A 19913-nucleotide genomic window follows, 5' to 3' on the forward strand; every position below is an offset into this window, starting at 1 on the left:
GTTAGGTTCAATTTTAAACACAAACCCTAGGTCTTACGTTATCCACGGGAGAAAACTCAACCTTATACAGACAACAACGTCCACCATGTGAGAACAGCTTCAACTTGCCAAGGAGGGGTTAACCCTATAATAGGCAAGGAAGACTTACAATTCAATCACTAAAGACAGAAGGTGAGATTAACATCAACCACTAAGATAAATCAAACCTATAGTTCATGTATGAAAGCATTAATGGACAAAGCCAAAACAAGTGAATGAGTGAAGTTAATTGATTGTGATTATGAAAGTGAAGTCAAAGTATGATTAAGATTGATTCAAAGAAGTATTATGAAATGGAGTTTTGAAAAAGTCAAGGACTTGAGGTCCAGGTTTTTAATTAATAAAAAAAACATGAAGATGTTTGCACAACACTTATGTCAAATTTGAAAGATAAAGTGTGAGAAGGTTTAGGACATAATGGATGATGAATGGATGAGGATGGATAGTAAAACTTCTTAGAAGGTTCACTTCTTGAAATCATATAGCAGATGATTCAAGTGTGTCCTTTGGAATAGCAATTAATAATAACAAACAAGCAAAGCAAAAGAAAAGCGGATATCGGATGCCAATCACTGGTCTTATACCAATCTCCTAAAACAAAACGGGATATCAGATGCCACTCAATGGACTTACACTAATCTCCACAGGCAAAGAAATAAAAGCGGATACCGGATACCAATAGATGGATTTACACCAGTCTCCTAAAACAAAAATGGATATCAGATGCCACTCAATGGTCTTACACTAATCTCCTCAAAAAGAAAAAACAGAGATGAAATATGGAAGTCAACTGCCAATCTATCTGGATTTAGGTTAACTCCACAGTATGGTCCTAGGAAATCCAATGCCACATCACAGGGACTTACAATGGATCCTCACATACAAGAACAAAATCAACAACATGATCACAGGTATGCAAATGCCAACTTACAGGGACTTATAATTGCAACCTCTCATACAAACAGATGAAACAAACTATGATCACAGGAAAGCAGATGCCAACTTACAGGGACTTATAACTGCAACCTCACATACAAATCAAACAGATCAAATCACGATCACAGGATAACAGATGCCAACTTACAGGGACTTATAACCGTATCCTCACATATCCACAGATAAACAGAAGATATGAGTGACCAATGAGGTCTTACACTCTATCCTTCCATATCACAGGAGCAAATGCCAAAGCAATGGACTTACAATTGTCCTCAATGGGCAAACAACAATGATAAAAGTCACACAGACAAATGATATGATCATGCACTAATGGCAATTGATGATGATGATAAATGCATAGCATACAGGCAAGCAAGTGCATATGAAGCAATCAAACAATCAATGCATATCAAACAGCACACTCTATAGCCAAACAATGGGGCTCACACAAGAGGGTTTGACTTTAAAAGTCCACTGTAATGGGTAAAGGTCGCTCTTAACCTGGCCATTGAGGGGCTCAGGTGAAGCAGATGAATAGGAAATGAGGGGTGTGCCTCATTGCTTCAATCTCAGATCAGAGAGAGCATCAAAGAAAGTGTGGGAGTTCAGAAGGTAGGAACTCTCTCCACATTATTGACTCGATTAGATCTTGGGTATTTATCTCATTGCTTCAACCAGGTACTGGGAGCAAAGAGAGGACACACTGAATAGTGGGGGATAGATTGCTTATCCCTACCTTCCACCAATTGCCTTACTTGAAGGACTTTTCCTGCTTGGGACAAATATAAACAAACACAGGCATTGCCTCTTAAGGAGGACTTCAGACAGTTTGCCCGGTCAAATAACAGACCGGGTCTCCAGACTACATGAAGAAGAAGTAATTATACCTCAAAGCAAATGCTAAATAGCAAAGCAAGCAAGCAAGTTCAAAGAACTTAGGCAACTAAAGTACCTGAAAAAGTCAAACTCATTAGTAAACAAGTCAACAGTCAAAATCAAAAGGGAATAACCCAAAAGTCAACCACAGAGGGACCAATTATGCAAGGCACAAAGACTCAAGCATATGAGTCACACCTACAAAACAAAAGTTAGCACAATATAAACAATTCAACTCAAGCACATTAGAATGATCCTCAAGGCATTGGTGCTCAACCTGAAACAGAGGAACTCAACATAAGCTTAGAAGACCACTAGGACTAGCCTAGGGTCAAAGATGAAAGAAAAAGTCAAGGCAGCAAGGAAAAGTCAACCCAAACCAAGTCTAAACATTTGAGAAGCATTCTCAATTGGATTCATAATAAAATCATGCATCATGGTCATTTCATGTGCAAAAGGATGCAAAGCATGGCAAGAGAAGCATACAAAAGTCAACAGCAAAGACTTCATTCAAAGGTCAACTCAAACAATTTCAAAAATTATGAAATAAATCACACTCAATCCTAACATCTAACATGGTATACATGTAAAATTTCATTGCATTTGGATGAGAGGAAGGCAGTCAATTAAAATCATGAAGTCAAATCAAATTCAAGTAAGCATGGTGAAAGTCAACAAGCATGGGTCAACTTCAAAAAATCATATCAATTTGAAAACAGAAGAGAAATGAATGAGATTAACACCAATGCAAAGCTTGAGATGTCTAGTTATCACATATGAAATTTCATGGTCATGTGATAAGATTTGAGAATTTCACAAAAGATTTGGCAAGGCATAGCACAAAAAGTCAACAAATGACCAAGTATGGAAGAAAATTCTCAATCAAATGGAAAACAGCAAGATTAATTCCAAGAAAATTCATACATCAATTAGACATACAAGGGATCATTCATGCAAAATTTGGAGTCATTTGGATGTGGGGAAGTGTGTGAACAAAATTTGTGAAAATACATGATCATGGTATGACACCCAATGCAATACACAACTTCAAAAATTCATAATTCCCAATCCACCAATGATAAATGCACAAAGTCTATATGGAAATGAAGGTCAAGGAGTCTATTTTCACCACAAAAAATCTCAAAGGCATTGGATATAACATGAGTATTTCACAATTGAAATGGCCAAGGGTATCATTCATGCACACATGTTGAGAAAATAATTGTCAATTAAAAACCAACCAATGGAAAATTAATTAAAATTCACAATTAAATTCTAGACTCATTTGTGAACATGTGTAAAAAATTTCATAATTTTTTGATGAAAAATGAAGGAGAAATTAATTTGTGGAAGATGGATAAACATTGGGGTGAAAACATGAACAAAAGCAAGACAAATGGTCAACACAAGGGTCAACCGTGGCATTGTGGTAATATTGAACCTCATTTAGTAAAACGGTAGCGTTTCAGGGGCGCCCAGGAAATGTCCTGATTGGCCCGCCCCCAATGAAACAGTGACCAGGGCAACAACAACCAATCACCTTCAAGTTTTCTGGGTTTTACAAAACCCTAAGGGCTGCAGCATGGCAAAGGCATAGCACAAAAGCAACACACAAACTCGACCAACACTTACAGCAGCATAGCATTTCATCATGTAGGCATCAAGTAAACATCATGGTAAAACAAAGTTCTTCATGACATAACAACCAAACAACATGAGCATGAAGATTTCATGGGCAAGGCTAGGTTCATGTAACAGCAGCAACAACATTCCTCATCATCATCATTCAACCAAACAAAACAAGCCACAGCAAGGTATAGGCAATATTCCTACTGCAACCAAACAACAGCACGCATGTATACATGGATTTCAGGACAAATGCTCATGGGGTTTCAAAAATGCAGCATGGTTTTAGCAGCATGGTATTGGTATCATGTTCTCATAGCAAGCAATTAACAGCATGTAATACAAAACATATGGATTTTCATAGGCAGCCTTGGGGTTTAATAGCAGGGCACATGCTCATGTTCAAACACATCAAACAAACATGATTCAACCAAACCACACAACAGCATTGTATTGGTATAGCAACATCATTCAGCAACACACAAGCATAATCATGAAGATTTTCTGGACAGGAATTAACAACAGGGCATATGCATCAAGTTCATCATCATCATATACTCATCATAACTAACAGCAAGTAAGGTTTTCAAGGAGTTTCAAAAAAAACTGCAGCAAGATCATATCAGCAATGGTATCATGTGTTCATCAACATCATATCAAACAAAGCAACAGCACACGACAGCATATAAACAGCAAGCAGTATTTCATCATTATCATGTAATCATTATAACAACCTCAAGCAAACAACATGGCAGTAGTAATGCTCTTCAATGCAAACATGTTATACAACAAAGCCAAGACAAACATGAGATTTCTAGGCATCTTAAGGCAGCAAAACAGCAGGGGTATTAACATTTAATGGTTCATTATCCAAGCATCAACCGTAACCAACATCAACAATCAAAACAAACAATGTAACAGCATCACTAAACAGCATCAGCCAACATCAAAACAAAACATTAATCAAGGGAGAGATCTGAGCATGGTAGGTTCATGTAACAGCAAAACAACATGATCATGGGAGTTTATCTGGATATAACATCAGGTTTGAACAGCAGCATTGGCATTCAGCATTCAAACTCATGTAACCTCATGCAATATCAAAATGAAGTCCAACAAACAAACTCAAAACAGCAGGGCAATGCATCAAGTTCATCATTCAAACAGCACCAGCTCCAAATAGCATACAGTGAAACAAATGGTACTCAGGCAATCACCATTCAAACAAACAAAACACAAGAACCTTAAATTTCTGGAAATGAACTTAGGATTCTAAAACCTAACAGCATTCATCTTCATTATTCAAGCATCAATCACCAAATCATGAACCAACACCCACAATAAAACATGGTCATGAGCATTTATCAACAAGCAGCCCTAGCTAACAGCAAGACCACTCAAGCATGAGGAATTTCTGGACAGAAATAGGGTTCAAGCATCACAGCAGGATCATCATCTTCATGTAAGCATGAAAAATCAAAATGCTCAGAACTTAAAATTAAGTGCACCAATAGCATCATCAAGCAATAGGCAGCAAGAATATAGCATCAAAACTCATCAAACTAATGCAAGCATGGCAAATCGAGCAGAAATGCATTTGGATACAAAATAAGAAACTCAGATTTCTTCAACATAATAGCACCATTTCAAGCAAGGCATAGCATTTCAGAATCAGCATTCAGAGACCTCTCATAAACATAACATAGCAAGGCATATAATGGAAGTCGATTACTTACTTGGTTTTGAAGAAATTGTTGAAACAGTGGTGTATTGGATGATTTAGGTGTAAACAGGTGATGCTTATGCTTTGTAGTGACGGATGCTGAAGCTTTTCTAGCTCGAGAATACTTGGAGCTCTTCAAATCTCATCTTGCCATTAAAGGTCCTTTGCAAAACAGAGTTTGAAAATGTTGGTCCAGCTGGTGATTAAAGATCCGAAAAGTTTCCAAAGGTTGGTTGGATCATGAGGGAACCAAAGATGTTCAAGGGTTTTTGGAGTTTTTATGCAGAAAATCCCAGTATGCAAATTTGCAAGAAGGAGAGGGAGTGTATTTTCTGTCGTGTGGCTGCAGTCTAGGGTTTCACAAATGTCAGAAAATGCAGCTTATATTGTCTGTTTTATCTCTACTAATCAAATGCTAAACTGGTTTAGTCTTGGTGGAGTGATTTGCACTTTTGCTAAGTTGGAAACAAGTGAACCAGGGAGGTGCAATGCTGCTCGATTATGGGCTTGGCACAGGCTGTACAGACTATGCAAAATGCTGTTTGTGGTTGTACATGTACTGCTGTACCTGCCTTTTACTCTTATGCTCCCATTTGCACATTTTGCCAAATTTGCATTTTTATCCAAAATTGTGGTATAAGGGTGAAATGGACATGGTTTTGGAATTGGAACAAGTCATAAATATGGTTTAACACCTTTCCCAATTGGCCAATTTAAGAAAAAGTCAAAAACTCAAAAAGTCAAACTTGAGTCAAACTTTGATTTTAAATGGAAAAGGTCCAAAAATGCCATTTTGAATGGTAGGGTTTTAATGAATGAAATTTATATTTTTGGAAAGAGGATGAAAAATGTGGTTTGTAGGAAAAAACCCCACCAAATTTGGCCTTATGGTTTGAGAGATATGGCTTGTTGAAGTTCAAAAATTGGTGAAAATGATTGGATCATATCTTGACAACCATGCATGGGATTTGAGAGTTCTTGGACTTTTTGAAAATGGGAGAACAAGATCTTCAACTTTCATGTTGGGCAAAAATTCATTTGGAGCTTGTATCATGATGTAAGTTTAAGATCAAGAAGTTTCCATTTTTGGCAGTTGAAATTACAGGTCCACTTTCTATTTCTGGAAATTTTTCTGATTGACTTGATTTTCTTCCATGATGAGGTTGAACATGATAGATGAGGCTTATACAAGCATGAATGAACTCCTTCAAATCAATTCTATCCATCAAATCTCTGATTAAGTCAACAGTTGACCAAGTTTGACTTTTCTAGGGTTTTGGACTGATTGAACCACTTCTGATGAATTCCAAACCCTAATTCCTTGAGAACTTGACTTCAAATGATGTCTCAAGTTGTATGAACCTTTGATTATTGATCATGGTGCCCAAATTCTGCAAGAATGGCCACCATCCATTGCTTTGACTGATCAATGACTGACTTTGACCTAATTGCTGATGATTACTTCAACTGCAAGCAACAAGGTTAGACTGACAATATTTTTGTACTTTTTGAATGATAAACATATGAAAGCAAAGATATACAAATGCAAAGTATGCTTGGTGATCAAGAAACAAACCCACAAGGCAATCTATCCACTAAGAGGAAAGCAAAGGCATGCAATGATCCTTGAGGTTATGATATGAATGATATGGGCCATGAGGGATCTTAGGGCCCAAAATTGGGGTCTTACAAAGAGCTTTCTCCAAAGTCAGACTTACCCGCCTGGGGCATCTGTTAAAGATAAGAAGACTTAGAGGAGATTGTCTGGCAGTTTCTACCTTAATGGTGATTGTCGTACCTCATGGAAATGGGAATACGACCTTAAGCGAAGCGCGATCGCATGCTCGCAATGATGGACTGAACAGAGTCGCCACCCAACTTTATTTATTCCTAAAAAGGAAAGGGGAAATATCGATAAAACCCAAGAAAGAAACGACAATGATTATGGTCATCGCAACCAATATAAGGGTTCGGGAGTCGATTACGCAAGGGGAAGGTAATATCACCCCTCACATTCGTTGTACTCAACGGGAACCGTTAGGTCAGTTGTGCGCGTTAGTGTTAGTTTAAAATGTTAGGCTTTTTAGGTTATCAAGTGGGAAAGGAAGAATAAAAGAGAGGAGAATGTTTTTGGATTTTTGACGAAGGACTAAACCTAAGTTTTTTATTAGTGGGCCTGACAAGATTTACAAATCTTGCTCCTACGTATCTCAACAGAGAAATCAAGGCTTACGTAGTTCTGGGTAGAAAATGTTTGTTTGTTGGTCGAAATGCAAACGGGTCGTTGAATTCATCATAGGAGCTGAAGTTGAATTGGTTGAGGTAGTTGTGGCACGCGAAGATACAACCACCGAAGGCTGTGTTGCTGGCTTACTAAGAAAGTTTTTGAACGGGTGCAAATTATCCCGTGTAATTGGACCTCTCCTCGGCAACATTGAGCAACTTACTCCTCCATCAGGCTCACCCTTTTGAATTTTAATTTTCTTTGAATCATCAATTGAAGCTTCATGTTGGTTGCCTTCAACATATTCCATTCATGTGAATCCAAGTGAACTCATATAAGCAGACGAACTCTCCAACTCAATGGCCTTTTCATCATCGGCCCCTTGAGGAACTTTGGTGTGAACATTTGCATCTTGAGAAGGGTTAACAACAATGCTAGCTTCAGAATCATCATTTCAAGAAGAGTGCGTCTTGGCCTAATGATATTGGATTGTCTTGTAGCGAGAGGACGGTGGCGCTTCAAGGCGGCCTGAAAGTTGCGGACGAAGTTGGGGGAAGAAGGATCTAGCTTGATCGGAAGGTTAGACTTCCCATCCATGGAACAATCTCCTTAGGTTCGTTAGTCAAACCACACGAAGCCCTGCTTCTAGCTTTTAGAACAAAAGTAATAGTGCGTGATGATTTCTTCCTGGAATTAACCTCTCCTCCCTTTTCGTTATGCACAGACATTTCTTTACTGCTCTCTTCTTCAGATATTATTATATCAATTACATCCACAGGCTTTGGTTTTGCAGTGACTTTCTTCTGAACAGGTTCACTTCGTTGGATACGAGGCCAAAGAAATTCCTCAATGGCTGCTAAACTAGCTAATGGATCAATCAACACAACATTGCCTGAATAATCCCTAAGTGACTTTTCCCCCTGGGCTCGACAAAGACGTAATTTGAAGGGATGGGATAAAGCACTTAGTCCAGAGGAAAGGCGTGCACTTCCACTGGATGACTTAGGTGATTGACTCAGCAAAACAGGGAAACACTCCATCGAGGACAAAGCATTTTGAAGCTTTTGAACAAAGACAGTCATAGGAGTTACATCTCATTGTAAATAACTCAAATCTTGCAAGTGCTTGTTTGCGAAGCTTAGGCAGGTGGGTTTCTGAGGGTTTGTCTTTAGAAAAATACCCACAAGATAAATAATTCAGCAAAGTTACGACAACACCGCTACCAATAAATTCAAATGTCGATACACCGTCTCCTTTGCCAAGTTCTCTTATCACTTCAGATATGACACCAGTTAAACACTCCTCCAGACCAAATCCAGAAGTTTTTGATTTCCCCTTACTATTAGTCCTTTGGTCATCAACATCGGCATTTAACTTCATGCACAGATTTCTCAGATGCAAAAGATCATCTGTAACACCCACTTCAACAGCCCCAGGATCCGAAGGAAAGTACTGATCTTTAAAAGTTTTTGCAGTTGCGCTAACAGATAACCGGACACTAGAATTTATTGTTGGAATATTCGCAGAACTTGGAGGTGAACCAACATTTACTAAAACAGGACTCTTGATATCATCTAAAGGATTTCCATCAGGATTGGAGTTGCCAGAGCATCACCGATTACGCCTAACGCGAGATGATGCTCCAGGTATAAAATCAGTATCCTTCTCTATAGTAGACGCTTGTGTTGAGACATTGGTTCAATTTCCAGGAAAAATAAGTAGGTCCGCTGCATGGACAACACCTTCTCTGATAAACATCTTAGAGAATGTCTCGGGCAGCTTTTCCATTAGAATTTCAGCAATTCAATTTTCAAATCAGATGACCCTCTGCTGTCAACATCACCATACTGGGCTACTACAGAAAGAAGCTCCTCATGAGACAAGACAACTGTTATTATATGAGAGCTTGATGTCCAAATGGTTCCTGTTCTTCTAGGACGACCATCATTCAAGGAATTCAGTAGAGCTTCCTCCTTGGTAATATTGTTTCCATAAACGCCGATTCAACATAGTGCAGTTCAAGGTGAGCATCGTCTGCATCATGATCTGATTTAATGCGTGTAATTATTGAATTGGGCATCACTGTTGTGTGATTTGGTTTGATTTTCACAGGGCTTTGGTTGTGTTTGATGCAATGACCATGTCGGATAATCCTTGGATAACTGAGATCAACTAAAAAATTTGGGGAATGGAACTGTCGAGAATTGTCACTCAACAAAGGCATAAGTTTTGAATATGGTGATGCATCTGGAACTGATTTTGGCAGAAAGGATGTTGTATCAATCCCTGGCCAGCATGGGTAAGGATTTGGTAAGGACCTTTGTCGCTCAAGTTCCATCCTCTGAGCCAGAAAGTAGGGGTTGTTTATACCATCAACTCCAGATGGGCCCAAATTACCAGAACTGCTTCCAATAAATCCTTGTATTCCTTATGATAACGTGACGCTTTCAAGTGGGGGACTACTCTTGCTACCAGCCATGAGTGACTCTAAAAACCTATTTTCAGCTTCATTGGCAGAATCCATTCTATGCAGGGAATTATTTCTCAACCTCTCGACCTCACTTGGTCCAGTATGAATACTCACAAAGGTACTGGTACTTTGCGGAACAGGTGCCTCTGTAGTGTCAAGTTTTGTTTCCGGGAAACCAGGTGGTGGTCGGGCTTCTTGTGTTGACCCAATGTGTCTTCAGTACACAAGGACCTGGCTGCGCAACTTGGTGATTTTAACGACCCGGCTGCATACGGGAATTACTTGGGAAACTGTAATGAATGGAGCCAGAAAGTAGTCCCTTCTTTGTCTAGTAACCGTGGTAGCTCTTGAATATATTATGTTTTTTTTTCAATACTTCATCCTAAGCTCCAATGTATATACATAGAGAGAAAGAGAAAAAGCAGGGATTATGATCCTTGGGGTTTTGGAGTGAGTTTGATTTGGTCCAAACCCCATTCTTTTTTTTTGTAAGTTTGTAAGATATATGACTTGTAATAATTTTAATATTTGATGTGAATGAAAAATGGGTGGCCTTGTGACAAAACAAAATTGTTCTCTGCCTTAGAACTTCCAAGTATTCATATGAGATACTTTAATATTACATTAATCACTTGCCATGTAAATGGATGATCATGATTGAATAAATGAACGAAGTAATCGAACTATGAATGAGTATGTGGAAATCCTTGAATATGAATGAAAAAAATTCCAATGTAATGAAGAAATATGAATGAAAATTTTGAATATGAAATGTAGAATCTTGAATGTGAAATGGAGAATATAAATGTGAATGAAGACATATGTATGGAATTTCTTTGAATTATGAATGAATGAGAAAATGAATATGCATGATGATCCAAAATAAAATATTTTGCACTTGACACGTGATTTACTCGAAAGGGGGGTGAAAACTGGTAGTAAGACAAATGAAAAATGAATAATCACCCCGATGAAATTGGAACGAAAGATGAAACATGAGGTTCACTTGATTCTAACAAAGGAAAGAGTTTTCAAATCTCGTATGGCTAAGGAGATTAATCATCTTATACCAAAAATAAAAAAACAAAGCCCAAAAGACAAACATGGACTGGTCGTGGTAGCGAGTCCAACAACAAACGTTTTTTTTATAGTATCATTACCAGATGGAATGGTCATGAAGAAAGAATGCAAACGAGTGATTGATGGGGAAAAAATTTCAGGGCCAAAATCGGGGTATGACAGTTGCCCCTATTTAAACATCCTCCACCAGAGGAAAATGAAACGGCACTTTTCATCGGATCGCAGTGGGGGATGGTTAAATACCATGGAGACCCAGATTTTGAACTTGAAAAACTCAAAATGCTATGATATGATATGCATGGATGCAGGATTCTTTATTTTTGAACTTATTTGTTAGGGATACGGGGAACCCTTAACAGGGGGTGTTACCAGACAGACCAATTTGTGGGGAATACTGATGGCCCACAGAGAAACAGACACAATAGGGTAAAACAAACCTCTAGGGATAACAATCATGTCGGAGAATCAAACACACACTAGAGAGTACTCAAAGTGAGATTCGATGAACGACACTTAGAATACAAGAGATTTTGGCAGTAAGTTCACATATGACTTACTAAACCCGAATAAGAAAAAATTTGAGAAAGTTTCCACAACAAGTTCATACATGACTTGACAACATTGGAACAAACGGTTCAGTAACAGGTTCATACATGACCTGACAACACTGGAACAATCAAAGAAAAAGATTCGTCAAAACAGGTTCAGACATGACCTGGTAATACTGGAATAAAAGCTCAACAGCGGAATCATACATGACCTGACAACGCTGGGGAATACCAAGAAGTTCTGACAGCAGGTTCAGACATGACCTAACAAAACTCAGAAAAATTCAAAAAGAGTATATCAACAGGTTCATACATGACCTGATGACAAACTTGAACATTTTGAGAAAATTTCCACAACAAGTTCATACATGACTTGACGACACTGGAATAATCAAAGAGAAAGATTCTTCAAAACAGGTTCAGACATGACCTGGTAATACTGGAGTAAAAGCTCAACAACAACGGGTTCATACATGACCTAACAATGCTGGAATAATCAAAGAAAAAAATTCTTCAAAACAGGTTCAGACATGACCTGGTAATACTGGAATAAAAGCTCAACAACGACGGGTTCATACATGACCTGACAATGCTGGAATAATCAAAGAAAAAGATTCTTCAAAACAGGTTCAGACATGACCTGGTAATACTGGAATAAAAGCTCAACAGCGGGTTCATACATGACCTGACAATGCTGGGGAATACCAAGAAGTTCTGACAGCAGGTTCAGACATGACCTAACAAAACTCAAAAAAATTCAAAAAGAGTATATCAACAGGTTCATACATGACCTGATAACAAACTTGAACATTTTGAGAAAATTTCCTCAACAAGTTCATACATGACTTGACGACACTGGAATAATCAAAGAGAAAGATTCTTCAAAACAGGTTTAGACATGACCTGGTAATACTGGAATAAAGGCTGAACAGCAGGTTCATACATGACCTGACAAAACAGGAACATTCAAAGAATTTTCAACAGGTTCATATATGACCTGACAACACTTGACTATTCAAAGAATTTTCAACAGCAGGTTCATACATGACCTGACATTACTTGGGAAAAATCAAAGGGAGTTTTATCAATAGGTTCATACATGACCTGAGAATATTGGAAAACATTCAAAGCAAGTTTCATCATTAGGTTCATACATGACCTGACACTTTAGAATACATCTGATAGTTCTGGAGATTTCTCATAAGAAATTCATCCAATCACAGATTTTGGAGATTCCTAACAGGGGATTTATGCAAAACAAAGATAAACGGGAGTCTTCTTATAAGTAGATCATCCACGCAAAAGGCTACGATGATTCTTTACAGAGAAAATCAAACAAAACCTCCAAGCTTCTGGGAACTCCTCAAGATGGTGAGTCATACATGACTTTCACGGAACCATCAGGAAAGACAAGGTATTCAAACTCTCTGTACGTGCCAACAACAATTGGACTTTGACCGTAAGCAATGGATTACAACCAGATTCTTTAACGGATTTTGCCAACTACAATTGGACTTGATGAAAGTCATTAGTAAACAATTACCGGCTACAACGGAGTTTGCCAGCAACAACTGGACTTGAAATGATGTTGGCGAAAACCAAACTTCAAATATCAATCACAAATGTATTTACAAACAGACTCACAGTGATGCCAAACACAATTGGGTTTAAAATAAATGTTGGTTACTACCAGACCTTAAAGGATACCAGTTACAACTGGATTTGGTCAAAGACACTGGTGACAACCAGACTTAACAGACGATGCCAGTAACAACTGGTCTCAGAGGTCAAGGGATACAATCAACAACGAGACCTGAAATTATGCAAATGAGCGCGAAGCACTTCGGGCTATGCATGATTTGGATTTTGCTTATATGCATGATGTATGAATGATCATGAAATGCAAATGCTGACAATATACAGACTGGAAATTAGGGAAAGTTTTATGGAGGTACTGAATCCTCAACACCAATAACTCAACCGAAGGAGTGAGTAAATGCATCAAAGGAGGATCTATCAAGCTGAACAGTTACAACTGGCCCAATAATCCTTCTAGAGAATGATAAATTTGTGTTCTCTGGAGATAGATGTTGATCATCCAAGGGGAGTCTTGCAACTTGAGACTTGCAGGGAAAGACGAAAGATTTCCTTTTAATATTTCCACATGTCAAAGCAAAATTGTGTTTCTCAATATGTTGAAAAATTCTTTTTGAGTTCAAAATTTATTATTAACAAATAAATGACATTTTTTATAACAAAGAAAACCAGAGAAAAATAGCAAATGATAGGATTTGATAGGCAAACTTGTATTTATTCAAGAATGGTAGCACACAAATGGCGTAGCTCCATGGAATGTTACAAATTTGAAAATGGCAATAGGGAAAGGTTTACATTGAATCGCAATGACTATTACTATCCCTAATAACAATGAATCCACGAGACCTCGCTTCTGAGGGGAGTAACTAGATTGATCTTCCATTTTTAGCTCTTCTGTGTTAATCAGCGACGAACCGATGCAGTCTATGCCTTTTGTCCCTAATTTTTGCCTGGATCGCCCTTTCGGGTTTTCAATCCACCGGGACGCTCCTTTTTGCCTAAGTCGCCCTTTCAGGTTTTCAACTTAGCGAGCTACCATTTTTTATTATCCCTAACTTTTGCCTGGACCGCCCTTTCGGGTTTTCAATCCACCGGGATTTGTTAGGCATAGTATCTTTTGACTGCATCAGAGTTTACAGGGTGAATGAGCTCTTCGCCATCCATAGTTGTGAGAAATAGAGCACCTCCAGAGTATGCTCTCTTTACATCGTATGGTCCTTCATAGTTGGGAGTCCACTTCCCACGTGAATCTTTGTGTACTGGCAAGATCTTCTTGAGCACGAGATCTCCTTCCTTGAACTCTCGAGGACGGACCTTTTTGTCAAATGCCTTTGATAACACTGAAATTTACCGTATTTTCGACTCCGATTTCACATGCATTCTAGTTGTTTTATTATCATTTTGTTGTGTTATTGCTATGTTTTCCTTTGTTTTCAGGTTTTTACTTTAATCGGAGCCCCGATCGAGAAAAGGAGTGAAAAAGAGCTAAAAACCCTAAAATTCAGCATTTTGTACTTGTGGCCTACCCCATGGCTAGCGCCATAGACCCTGCCATGACGTGTCCAAGCTCAAATTCCCTCAACTTTCACGTTCCCTACTACTTCCACTAAGGCGCCTCATTTTGTGATTGTGGCGGGCGCCACGGCCTTGTGGCGGGCGCCACGGCCTTGTGGCGGGCGCGACAAGAGGAAAGTTTTTCCCTCCCATTTTCAAGTTGAAGGGCATCCTTGTCATTTCCATCTTTTTACTTGCTTATAAATAGAAACTCGAAATCACTTTTACAATCATCCAAACTTAGAGCAGAGTCAAACTCAGAGCAACTTTGTTTCACTTAGGCATATATTCAGTTTTATAAAGTGGTAATCGCTTTGCATTGGAGTGTTACCACAATTGTGTAATCGAGTCTGTGATAGAGTCTGTAATCGAGTTTGGAGCACTTTGGAAGGAAGTTAATCCTGCCGCCATTTTTATTTCCGCTTTGCAATTTATTCAACCCTCCGATTGGAGCAGGTTTTTATTACTTGTCTTTACCTTCCGCATAGGAGATTTTAACATTAAGAAGAAAAGAGATTTTAAAACCATTTTCGGATGCGTTTATAAGTTTAGAGTCTGGTTCGTAAGAACCTCTTTTGGTTAAGAAATCCAGGTTATAATACTTTTCAACTTAGTCAAGATACTATATTTCTTAAAAATAGGTTTACTACTCTAACGCAATGCGCGCCTTTTTATAAGTGACAATAAGAGGGTTTGATTAGGGAGTACAACTCGGTTCTGAATACGCGAAAGCGACAGTTCCTGTTAAATTAGTTCTTTTCAAAGTAGGAAACATTGCCCATAAGTAGTTCTACTAGCAAGTACTTGGATTATTAATTAATTACGTGAATTACATTTGACCCTGTCTTTATTAATTATATCTTTATTTCAATACTTTACTTTTCATTTCACACTCCAAAAAACACCTATTTCGATTGCCTTTGATAAACACCATAACGATAGATTGACACTTGGCCTCTGTGGATTCGACAATCTTTTATATTACTCTGACGCGTTCGTATACTTGGGAAACACCGCATCAAGTTTTTGGCGCCGTTGCCGGGGACCAATTTCGTAAAATTTCATTTCCCTGTTGTTATATCGTTTAGACTTAGGCTATTTCCCGCCGGTCAATGCGAAGAACTCGTAGCACCGGAAGTTTAAGCTTAGTATACCCTCTGGCGGAACCTGAATGTTACGCTCGCGCACGTTTATTCTTTCATATAATTAAGAGAGCTATGGCCGAAGATCAAAACCAAAGACCTCTTAAGGATTTCGCTCAACCATCTAATGAAGAACCTAGTTCTAGTATAGTAAACCCAACCATCCCAACTAATAATTTTGAACTTAAACCATCCCTGTTGCAACTAGTGCAACAGAGACAATTCGCAGGTCTCGCTACTGAGAACCCAAACCAACATTTAAAAATATTTCTTCAATTAGCAGATACTTTTAAAACCAATGGAGCTTCTCCTGAGGCAATACGTTTAAGATTATTTCCTTTTTCCCTCAGAGATAAAGCCCTATCATGGTTAGATTCCCTTCCACCCAATTCCATTACGACTTGGGATAACCTTAGAAGAGTATTCCTTGCTAGATATTTTCCCCCGAGTAAAACCGCCGTTCTTCGAAACCATATAACTAGATTTACCCAAAACCAAGGAGAATCGTTGTTCGAAGCTTGGGAGAGATATAAAGAGTTGTTACGAGCATGCCCACATCATGGTTTAGAAATTTGGTTAATCATTCAAACCTTCTATAATGGACTTCATTACAACACAAAGATGACCATCGACGCTGCCGCAGGCGGTGCTCTGATGAACAAACCTTATCCTGAAGCTAGTGCCCTCATCGAAGATATGGCTCAAAACCATCAATCATGGGGAGTCGAACGAGCGACAGTTGAGAAGAAGGAAGCCCAAGGAGGAGTGCATGAACTAAGCTCTATAGACATGATACAAGCTAAAATGGACGCATTAGCCCTCAAGGTCGAGCATATGTGCATAAACCCGAATACTGTAGCCGCAGTTTCGTCGGATTGTGAGATATGTGGAACCAAAGGACACCAATCCGCAGAATGCAGTCTATTAAACGAAACCCATTCCGAGCAAGTAAACTACACCCAAGGAAACCCATACTCGAATACCTATAACCCTGGATGGAGGAATCACCCGAAATTCTCCTATAAAAACAATAACCCTATTCAAAATAATGCACCCCCAAGACCTAGTTATCAAGCTCCAAGATCAAATCAACCTATGCAACCTGTACCACCAAAGCCGAGCCTTGAGAAAATTATGGAAAATTTTATCACCGCTCAAACCCAACAAAACAAGGAGTTCATGAACCAAAACATTCATGTTAACGAATTGATTACTCAGTTAGGAACCAAGGTTGACCAAATAGTTACTCATACTAAGATGCTTGAAACCCAGATCTCCCAGGTAGCTTTAAACCAAGCCCCTCAGACTACTCCTGGAGGACAATTCCTTGGACAACCTCAACAAAATCCAAGAGGACAAGCCAATGCCATTACCCTACAAAGTGGGAACGCTTATGATGAGCCACCAAACCCTAGATTGAGTGAACCCGAAACTTCTAAGGAATGTACCAAACCCACGGACGAAGTAAAGGAACCAGAGGAATCTGAAAACCAGGAAGGTCGAGATAAAGGAGAAGAACCTAAAGATAAAACTTACGTACCTCCCCCGCCATATAAACCACCTATACCATATCCACAAAGACTCAAACAAACCCAGATCAATAAACAGTATCAAAAATTTATTAAAGTTATAGAAAAACATCATGTAGAAATCCCTTTCACAGAAGCCATCACCCAAATACCTTCTTATGCAAAGTTTCTCAAAGACATCCTTACCAATAAACGTAGACTTGACGATCTGAAGCCTTTGGAATGTAATGCTATTTCCGAGGACAAATTAGCAAAGAAAGATAAAGATCCTGGAAATTTCTCCATTCCTTGCCTTTTGGGTAATCATGTCATCGAAAAAGCTTTTCTAGACTTAGGAGCTAGTGTGAGCCTAATGCCTTTAGCAGTTTGTGAGAGGTTAAACTTAGGAGAATTACAGCCCACTAAGATGTCACTTCAGTTAGTCGATAGATCTGTTAAGTATCCGATAGGCATTTTAGAAGATGTTTCTGTTAGGATAGGTCAGTTATTTATCTCTACTGATTTTGTTGTCATGGACATCAAAGAGGACAGTGATATACCAATCCTTCTAGGTAGACCATTTTTATCGACTGCAGGAGCCATAATAGATGTCAAGAAAGGAAAGTTGACATTTGAGGTAGGTGACGAGAAAATAGAATTTATACTTTCGAAATTTCTTATGGCACCTGTGATGGGAGACTTGTGTTATGCCTTAGATATCATTGATGAATGTGTTAGAGAATTAGAACAAAAAGAAATTATAAAAACAATTAAGTTACCATCAACTCTCATAAGGGAAGATGATGACTTTAAGAAACCCTACATCGATGATAACCTTTACGAATGTTTATCCCTTATCCCAGATCCTATGCCATGCCCTAAGAAACCAACCTTAGAACTTAAGGAACTGCCTAAGAACCTGAGATATGAGTTCCTCGATGAAAAGATGAACCGTCCAGTTATAGTTAGTGCTACCTTGAGCCAAGAGGAGACGAACCAACTTTTAGACGTTTTACGAAGATATCCCTCAGCTTTAGGATATAATATCTCTGACCTGAAAGGTATAAGCCCATCTGAATGCATGCATCAGATTTCACTAGAAGAAGATTCAAAACCCTCTAGGGAACATCAGAGAAGAATAAACCCTATAATGAGTGATGTTGTTAAAAAGGAAGTTCTTAAGTTACTTGAGGCAGGTATAATCTATCAGATCTCGGATAGTAAGTGGGTGAGCCCTGTGCATGTAGTACCTAAAAAGGGAGGCATCATAGTCGTGCAAAACGATAAAGGCGAACATGTAGCAAAACGTTTAGAAGGAGGATGGCGGATGTGTATAGATTATAGAAAATTAAATAAAGCAACTAGGAAGGATCATTTCCCTTTACCATTTATAGACCAGATGTTGGAGCGTCTAGCCAGACACTCTTACTTCTGCTATCTAGATGGATACTCTGGATTCTTCCAAATACCTATCCACCCCGAAGATCAAGAAAAAATTACCTTTACATGCCCTTATGGAACTTTTGCCTACAGACGAATGTCGTTCAGCCTCTGTAATGCCCCATCTACTTTCCAACGCTGCATGATGTCAATCTTTGCAGATTACCTAGATGGTATCATGGAAGTGTTTATGAATGATTTCTCGGTTTGCGGATTTGATTTCCACAATTGTCTTGCTAACCTTGAGAAAATCCTGGAGAGATGCGTGGAGGTGAACCTCGTGCTGAACTGGGAAAAATGTCATTTCATGGTAACCGAAGGAATAGTTTTAGGACATATAGTTTCTGAAAAAGGTATAGAGGTAGATAAAGCTAAAATAGAAGTTATAGAAAACCTAAAACCCCCAAAAACCATCAGAGAAGTCCAAAGCTTTCTTGGACACGCTGGATTCTACCGGCGTTTTATTAAGGACTTCTCCAAAATAACCAAACCTTTAACCGGACTTTTAATGAAAGATGTTGAATTCATTTTCGATGAAAAATGTAATGACGCATTTAATATTTTAAAGCAAGCATTAGTATCAGCACCCATTATGAAACCGCCTGATTGGTCAGAACCGTTTGAGATAATGTGCGATGCTAGTGATTATGCAGTTGGAGTCGTTCTAGGACAAAGGAAAGATAAAAAATTACATGCCATTTATTATGCCAGTAGAACCCTAGATGCTGCCCAACTTAACTACGCAACAACTGAAAAAGAATTACTCGCTGTAGTTTTCGCTATAGACAAATTTAGATCTTATCTAGTAGGAGCAAAAATTATAGTTTACACCGATCATGCTGCCATTCGTTACCTATTAAGTAAAAAAGATGCTAAGCCCAGGTTACTCCGATGGATTCTATTACTACAAGAGTTTGATTTAGACATAAGAGATAAAAAAGGCACTGAAAATGTAGTAGTCGATCACCTTTCTAGGCTAGAACATCTGAAACCAGAACTAGTACCCATAAATGATGATTTCGCCTATGATAAACTGATCGCTAGAGTAGAAACCATTGAAGATATTAACCTAGATCCTTATAAGCATTCCCAAAATTCCTTAGCAATAAATAACGTACCCTGGTATGTAGATTTCGTTAATTACCTAG

At 38.6% G+C, this 19913-nt stretch overlaps 1 long non-coding RNA gene and 1 other non-coding gene across 2 annotated transcripts; one reads left to right on the forward strand and one right to left on the reverse strand.

The window, feature by feature from the left end:
• Positions 1 to 7473: 7473 nt before the first annotated feature.
• On the forward strand, positions 7474 to 10473 carry LOC127127109 (uncharacterized). The gene is made up of 3 exons (XR_007805228.1): positions 7474 to 8006; positions 8221 to 9450; positions 9540 to 10473. It is a non-coding gene; the product is annotated as an uncharacterized LOC127127109 (long non-coding RNA).
• A 5803-nt stretch (positions 10474 to 16276) lies between these two features.
• LOC127133240 (small nucleolar RNA R71) lies at positions 16277 to 16383 on the reverse strand. The gene has a single exon (XR_007807228.1). It is a non-coding gene; the product is annotated as a small nucleolar RNA R71 (small nucleolar RNA).
• Positions 16384 to 19913: the final 3530 nt, after the last annotated feature.

Source organism: Lathyrus oleraceus, chromosome 3, assembly GCF_024323335.1.
Source record: "Lathyrus oleraceus cultivar Zhongwan6 chromosome 3, CAAS_Psat_ZW6_1.0, whole genome shotgun sequence".
In the NCBI taxonomy this organism is placed as follows: domain Eukaryota; kingdom Viridiplantae; phylum Streptophyta; class Magnoliopsida; order Fabales; family Fabaceae; genus Lathyrus; species Lathyrus oleraceus.